We start from the raw sequence: 8,520 nt of genomic DNA, 5'->3' as shown, positions 1-8,520 counted from the left end.
AATGGGCTGCGGGGGGGGGGGGGGGGGGGGGGGAGGGGGAGGGGGGCGGGCTGGGTGGTAGGTGATCGCTCAGTCCCAAGACGGCCGATGGCCTGCACTGCCACGCGGAGGCCGGCGCTCAGAACCCAACAATGGGCTGTGTGTGGGGGGGGGGGGAGCTGGGCGGTAGGTGGTGACCGCCAGCACCCCAGCACGGGGCACGGCCACCCGTGGGTCTGTCTCCACGCCCCGTGTGCGGCCATGACCGTCTGTGCTCAGACGGGCGTGAGACGTGTCCTCCACATCCGCATCGTTGAAGATAGAGGTCTTTATTTTTAGGGGGAGAAGAAACTTATAAAAATAGCCTGTGTCTATTTGGTATACAATTTCTACTTAGAAGCAAAATAGGAAAAAAAAAAACCCAAACCGAGTCTACTTCTGAGCTCTGCTGAGTCTGTCTTCCCCTGATTTCTCTGCACCTCTGCATTTCCTTCTGGGCTTCTTTATGAAAGCGCAGCTCATTTTAAATGAACATTCATTCAGGTTTTGGTTCTGAGCGCCGCCTGGCACCCACGCCAGCCCCGTGGCGGGTTCTTGGTCTGTGATCTCCCTGCGGACCCCTCCCTAACGCAGGGGAGTCGGCGGCCGTCGCTGCCGCTGTCCGCCATGCCCGCCGTAGCAGTAACGGAGCGGCCCCGCCACGGGCGAGCGCAGCCCGGGAGTGAGCCCGCCACCTCCAACTCACGCCCTTTGCAGGACGCGTCCCAAGAAACGGCTCCTGAACCTTTGTATGTGGTCCGGAAATTTTTAGTAAACGATTGAACTTTTCAGCCTCTGTTTCTGTTCATTTGAACGCCGGTGTCCACGCAAGGACTGAGGCCGGGGCTGGGACACGCGCGGCGGCCCTGGCCGGGCGAGGCGGGTGGGCCGCGGGCTGCCGGGGAGGGAGGGGTGGGCCGGGGCCCGGGCGGCGTCCGAGGGGCTCTGCCGACCCCGGCGGGACCCCCCCCCCCCCAGCGAGGCACCAGGGCCGCCCTCGCCCGCCTCGGCTCCCACCCCGCTCTGGAGTGGACCGAGGGCGCCTGGGCAGTGCTCGCCATGCGTCGGTTCCGCGGTGGTTGGGGCGCCGCAGTAACGGATGTCTGTAATTTATAACGTGGGTTCCGGTGGGTTTCCTAGGGCGTCTTCTAGATGGGATGTTTATGTATCTTCTATAACAGCAGCTCTGCTCTCAATGGGAGGCTGTGCCGTGGTGCTTGCTGACGAGCAGGGAGCGGGTGGCACGGGGGCGGGGTGCGCGGGGGGGGGGGGCGTGGTGCGCGGGGGGGGGGGCGTGGTGCGCGGGGGGGCGTGGTGCGCGGGGGGGGGGGGGGCGTGGTGCGCGGGGGGGGGGGGGGCGTGGTGCGCGGGGGGCGTGGTGCGGGGGGGCGTGGTGCGCGGGGGGGACGTGGTGCGCGGCGGGGGCGTGGTGCGCGGGGGGGGCGTGGTGCGCGGGGGGCGTGGTGCGCGGGGGGGCGTGGTGCGCGGGGGGGGGGCGTGGTGCGGGGGGGCGTGGTGCGCGGGGGGACGTGGTGCGCGGCGGGGGGCGTGGTGCGCGGGGGGGGCGTGGTGCGCGGGGGGCGTGGTGCGCGGGGGGGGGGGGCGTGGTGCGCGGGGGGGCGTGGTGCGCGGGGGGGCGCGGGGTGCGCAGGGTGGGCGGGGTGCGCGCGGGGGGGGGGGGGGGGCGTGGTGCGCGGGGGGGCGGGGTGCGCAGGGTGGGCGGGGTGCGCGCGGGGGGGGGGGGGGGGGGGGCGTGGTGCACGGGGCGGTGGGGGGGTGCGCGGGGCGGTGGGGGGGTGCGCGGGGGGGGGGGGCGGGGTGCGCGGGGGGGGGGGGGGTGCGGGTGCCGGCTCGGCCCGCCCGGCCCCGCGCTCACGGGCTGCTCCCGCATTGCGGGAGTGGCCGCACGCCCGGCCCGGGGCCCGGCCCGCCCGAGTCCTCGCGGTCTGCACGGTATTGGAGACAGGCAGATTTGTCCCAGGGTTCTAAAAAGTGCGACCCTAAGTGCAATGCTGGACATTTTAACTTAAAAAAAACTGGTGTGTTTCTTTAAAACATGTTTGGACGTGGACAAATTTTTGTTTACGTGTTGTTTTGTTTACAAAGTGTTAGTGTTGTTTGTTACCGTGAAATACTTGTGGTCTGACTTAACTCTTAGAAATTAAAGTTTTGCAAAAACTAATTTTATATTTCATTTTCAAGCAGATCTTCATAAAAATGTATGTTCATAGCTCACACCAAAGGGCGTTTATGGGTTACACGCATTTCAGTTTTGTAGTGGGCAACGCTTATTCTGTGAAATACCGACTACCTTTTTGTTGAGGATCCATCGGCAGTTAGCTTTGTTTGTGACATAAATGCAGCGTCAGTAACTGGAAGCATGTTTGTTATCTCAGTCAGGCTATCTAGGTTTTTCTCACGCCTCTCCTGCTTGTGACCTGGACCGCTCTACCCAGAGTCCTGCGGAGCAAGTGCTGTTGGGGTCTCGCTTAATCCCGACAGTGGGGTCACCAGGGCACACCAGTGGTTTCACACATTTTGTCCACAGTCAGCGATGCACTTCTTAGCAATTCAGTTCACACACATACTGAAATCCAGCTAGGCCAAAATTGTAACACGTAAGGGGTTGAGGCCCCAGGACTGGCAAACAACAGAACAAATAAAATACTGGACACAAATGGACATGAACTTCAGTTTGAGAAACATGTTTGGAATCTTGTTTGCTTTTCTTTTTCTGGTAGAATTTATTGCTACAAACACCACTGAAGCACAATGTGTGTGTGTGTGTGTGTGTGTGTGTGTGTGTAAATGTTACACTGCAAGAAATGTAACTAAAATCAGTAGAAATATGCATTCTAACACTTCCGAGTCAGGTACCTGAGCCATGTGTCTTGAAGATGAATCAGATAACGAGCAGCCAGGCCTTTCTCTTTCTGCTTCTTTTTTCTTTTGGCCAGTCCTGGGGCTTGAACTCAGGGCCTGAGCACTGTCCCTGGCTTTTTGCTCAAGGCTAGCACTCTGCCGCTTGAGTCACAGCGCCACTTCTGGCCATTTTCTATATATGTGGTGCCAAGGAATCGAACCCAGGGCTTCATGCATACGAGGCGAGCACTCTTGCCACTAGGCCATGTCCCCAGCCCTGCTTCTTTTTTCCTGACATTCAGTAGGCTGCCTGGGTTTCGTCTCAGCAAGCCCATCGGTGCACTCGGCGCCCCTGGATCACAATCACCTCGCTACACCGTCTCCCCTTTCCAAGCGGTCTCATCAAGGTGCCTTGTTCATTTCACACCTGCACAGAAATGGACTCTGTATTCCTGCTCTGCCTCCTTCCCATGTGTCTATCCTCCTCCCACTAATGCCTACATCCCAGAAATGGTTCATCTCTAATTTTTGTTGTTGTTAAAGTGCATGTTAATTGTTTAAAAGCAATTCATCATGCACATAGGCATATACCATGCTTTAGTCAGATCACACATGCGCACACACACACACACACACACGATCCTGTATGTGCTTATGTCTGTATTTATAATTCATGTCTACATCCGCATATGAAGGAAAACACACACCTGTGTCTTACTGAGCCTGCCTTCGTTTAATATGATGGTTTTCAGAGCCATCCATTCTCTTGCAAAAAACATCTTTCTGGCTGAACGGTATTTCATTGTGCGTATTGACCCGTTCATCAGTTATAGAGCATCTGAGTGATTTCCATAGCTTGGCTACTGTGAATAGTTCAGCATTGAACATGGGTCTGCCTGTCCCTCTCTCGTAACCTGACCTGCATGCCTTCAGTAGATGCTCATGAGTGGTATGTTTGATTGTTGAGGGGGTTAGTTTTTATGGGCTCCTTGTATATTCTGCTCATGAGATTCGTGTCAGACGTTTAGCTGGCAAAGATCTTCCGTACATAGGCTCTCTCTTCAGCTTGTGACTGTTTCCTTCGTCGCAGCCTTTTAGCCTGGTGCAATCCCATTTGTCAATTCTTTTTTTACCCCCATCTTGAACCTGGGGCCTGGACGCTGTTCCCAAGCTCTCTTGCTCAAGGCTGGCACTCTAGCACTTGGAGCCGCAGTGCCACTTCCGGTCTTCCGGGGGTTAACTGGAGCGCTGCGGTCCTCGGGTTTCAGCCTCCTGAGTAGCTAGGATTGCAGGCGTGTGAACCGCCAGTGCCAGGCCCCCATTTGTCAACTCTTGCTCCTATTTGCTGAGTTCTATTCAGGAAGTTACTGCCTATGCCAGTAAGTTCTAGCGTTTTCCCTACATATACTTGTAGTTTCAGAGGTTCAAGGTTTTCTTTCATTAAGATCCTTGACCCACTTTAAATTGTTATTACTACAGGGCGGGGGGGGAGGATTCAGTGGAGCTTCAGTCTACTGCATGTGAGCATGCACTGTTTCCAGCGCCATTTGTTGAAGAGGCTCTCTTCTCTTCAACAGGTTTTGGGATCTTTTGAGAAACAGATGGCCGTAGGTAGGGTATAGATTGATTTCTGGTGGTCTTGTCGGTTCCACTGGTTTTCAGGTCTCTTTCTGTGCTTGTATGCTGTTTTTGTTACTATAGCTCTGTAGTATGATTTAAAAGTCCAGTGTTTTGATTCCTCTAGTGTTGCTTTATATGCTCAAGATTGCTGTGGGTGTTTTGCGCGTCTTTATGAATTCTGGGACTGACTTTTCTCTCTCTGTGAAGAATGACTTTGGGATTTTGGTGAGTTGCATGAGTTTACAGATAACATCTTGGCATAGGACTCTTTCCACAGGATTAGTTCTACCGATCCATGCGCGTGCGATGCATGCCCATCTCCTGGTGTCTTTTTCAACTTCAAGGTGTGGGCGCTGTTCCTGAGCTTTCTTACTCAAAGCTAGCACTCTACCACTTAAACCACAGCTCCATGTCTAGCTTTTGGGTGTCTAATTGGAAATAAGAGTTTCACAGACGTTTCTGCTTGGGCTGGCTCTGAACCACAATCCTCGGATCTCAGCCTTTTGAATAATAGTATGAGACACTGGCACCTGGATACTTTAAAAAATGGCTTTAATCAGTTATACAGGGAGAAGATATTATTGTTACATCTCCACGTGTTCAGACTGTATTCCCAACAGTTTCATTCCCAAGTGACTCATTTTTGTGTATTGAGTTTGTATCTTGCTGCATTGCCAACAGTGCTTATAAGATCTAGCAGTCTTGGGGTTGAGTCTGGAGGGGCCTTTAAAAATAGGATCATACCAACTGCAAATAGGGTTAATTTCTTCCTCCCCTATCTGAGTGCTCTTACTACTTTTTCTTGGCTTAATGCTATGGCCAAGGAATTCTAGTAGTATTTTGAATAAGATTAGTCTTGAATAAGATTGTCTTGTTCTTGATTTTGGAGGAAATGGTTTCAGACCTTTTATCATGAAAAGATGCTGGATTTGTGAAAGGCTTTTTCCGTAGCAGTTGAGGTGATCACGTGATTCTGTATTTTATTTATGCACCGTGGTTCTTGATTTGTGTTTGTTGACCCAAACCTTGCATGTCTGGAGTGAAGCCCACCTGGGCACTGCATGTGACCTTCCATCTGGTCTTGGATTTGGTGTTTGTTCAGAATTTTTGCATTTGTGTTCATCGAAGAGATTGAGCTAGAATTCTCTTTTTTTTGTTGTTGTTGTTGTGTCCTTGTCTGGTTTTGGGACGAGTGTAATGCTGGCTTCACAGAATGGGTTTGATAATGACCCATCTCTGTCTCATGGAAAGGTTTGAAGAACATTGGTATTAGGTCTCCCTTAAAGGTCTTCTAGAATTCAGCTGTGACTCACTCAGATCCTGAGCTTTTGTTGATTGAGATCCTTTTTTACAGTTCTACAGGCCAGGTTGTGAGGATGATGCGTCTTGATCAGTGTCAGTCCTCCCACCATTATCCCCCATCCCCCCCACCCCCCGCTAGACATTTGCTCCCTCCTTCCTCCCTCCACTCCTGTGCCTCCTTTTCCCTTTCCCCCTGATACATGTTTCTGCTTCCTGGTATTCATCTTGATAAAGCAGCACGTTAGTTGTTTAAAGGAGTTAAGCTCTTGGCTCTTTTCCCGAGTATACCATGCATTAGTCAGTTTGTGTGGATATGCATGAAACCCAGTATGTGTTATCGTGAGTGTTTGCGTTTTAGATCTAGCCTCCACACTTGAGAGAAAAGGTGTCATTTATCTGAGCTTGTCTTTTTTTTTTTCCAATCCTGGGACTTGAACTCAGGACCTGAGCACTGTCCCTGGCTTCTTTTTGCTCAAGGCTAGCACTCTACCATGAGCCACAGCCCCCCCTTCCAGCCTTTTCCATTTATGTGGTACTGAGGACTTGAACTCAGGGCTTCATGCATGCTAGGCTACATTCCCAGCCCTGAGCTTGTCTTTTAACATATTTTTTTTTTTTTACTAAGTCTTTCCATTTCTCTGCAATGGCATAATATTCTGATGAAGAAAACTCCAGTGTATACCTGTACCACCTTTTCTTGATCCACTCATCTATTGTAGGGCATCTGGGCTGTTTCCACAACTTGGCTGTTGTGAATAGTGCAGCCGTGAACATGGATGTGCAAGTGTCTTTATGGTGTCCTGGCTTGTGATATTCCGGGTTGAGGCCCAGGAGTGGTATGGCTGGATTGTAGGGAAGATCTATGTTTAGATTTTTAAGGAACCTCCATATTTCTGTCCAGAGTGATTGTGCTAGTTTACATTCCCACCATCAATGCAGTAGGGTTCTTTTTTACCGACATCCCTGCCAACACTTGTTTGAAGTTACAAGGGGTGAGTTGGAATCTCAGGGTTGTTTCCATTTGCATTTCCTTGATGGCCAGGTATAATGAGCATTTCCTCAAGTGCTTCTTTGCCGTTCTTACCTCTTCTTCTGAGAAGTCTCAATTTAACTCCTTTGTCTATTTAGTGATTGGTTTATTAGCTTTGGGAGGGCTTAGTTTTTTGAACTCCTTGTATATTTTGGATAGTATGCCTTTGTCAGAAGTATTGCTGGTAAAGATCTTCTCCCAATCTGTTGGCCGTCTTTCTGGTTATAGTAAGGAAGTTCTCTGCTGGGCAAACTCTTTTTATTTTGATGTAATGCCCATTGTTAAGTCTCTCCTATTGCTATGCACCAGGGACTCTTCAAAAACGTTTTGCCTTTGTCTATGAGTTCTAGTGTTTCTCCATCACCCTCGTGCGGTAATTTCATTGTTTCCAGTCTGATGTTGAGGTCTTTGGTCCACTTTGAGTTGATATTTGTGCAAAGTAATAAACAGGGATCCACTTGTAGTTTTCTGCATATGGATGCCCAGTTTAATCTCCTAGCTTTTTGTAGAGCTGTTTAAGTGGCTTATTTCCTCTTTCAATTTTGGTAGGTTTAGGTTATCTAGAAACACATTGATTCCTACTAGATTTTCTAGTTTGAGTAAATACTTGCAAACTATTCCCTTGTGATATTCTGGATATGGTGTGTGATATCCCTTTTTCATCCAAATTTTATTTGGGTAATTTCTCTCTTGGTGAGGTTGGCTAAGGGTTTATCAATGCCTGTCTTTTTGAAGAACCGCCGTTTTGTTGATTCTTTGTATATTTTAGTTTTGTGTTTGGTTTGTTCTTGTTTCTCTGGGAGCAGGATGCATCATTATGGTATTAATTTGAGATCTGTTTTGTTGACGTACAGATGCCCAGCTTTAAACTTTCCTCTTAGATCTGCCTTCGCAGTTCCCAGGGTTCTGGCAGGTTATGTTATCATTTCATTGGATTTTAGGAACTTCTGGATTTCCCTTATTTTTTCAGTGACCAGCCTGTCAATGTATTGTTTTGTTTTCTATGAGATTTAATATTTTTGGTGGCTTCTTTTGCTAGTAATCTCTAATTTTATTCCATTAGGGCCCCACAGAATTTTCTTTGTGACCTGGAATATGGTCTTGGAGACTGGTCCATGAGCTGCTCTGTATTGTGCATCTGTTGGATGAAATGACCCTCTGGGAGCTCTTAGGTCCCACTGGTCTGTGATACGGTTTCAATCTGAGGTTTGTCGAGTTTTTGCTTGGATGATCTGTTGTCGCGAGGGGGTGGTGTCTGTGTGTGTTAGCCTCCCAAATGCACCAGCAGGCTCAGTTTACGAGCACACTTGTGTTGAGGAGGCTGGTAAGGTCAGTGGAGGCGTGGATGCTCACGTTTCTTGCACCGAGTGCCTGGTCGTTCTGAGCTTGTGCGGTGCCTGCCTGCCTGCCTGCCATTTCTCTTCACAGGCTCTGGTGTCACCAGCTTGCATGGCCACTGCTCACTGCTGTGCTCCTCACACTTGCCCCGCCCCGTGAGCGTTCCTAGGGTGTGGCGCTGAAGCAGATGAGATTTACAATTGTGAGAAAGGCCCCTGCTCTGGCAGCCCGGGCAGCCTAGCCAGCGCCACCCCAAGGGGTGGGTGGACCTTCTTCATCTGTGGGCTCAACCAACCTTGAATCTAAAATATTAAAAAAACAAACACCTGTAGGGACCAGGTATAGACATT

The sequence above is a fragment of the Perognathus longimembris genome, chromosome 2 (assembly GCF_023159225.1).
Source record: "Perognathus longimembris pacificus isolate PPM17 chromosome 2, ASM2315922v1, whole genome shotgun sequence".
NCBI lineage: Eukaryota > Metazoa > Chordata > Mammalia > Rodentia > Heteromyidae > Perognathus > Perognathus longimembris.
The sequence above is the reverse complement of the archived record's forward strand: the minus strand, read 5'-3'. Positions refer to the sequence as shown.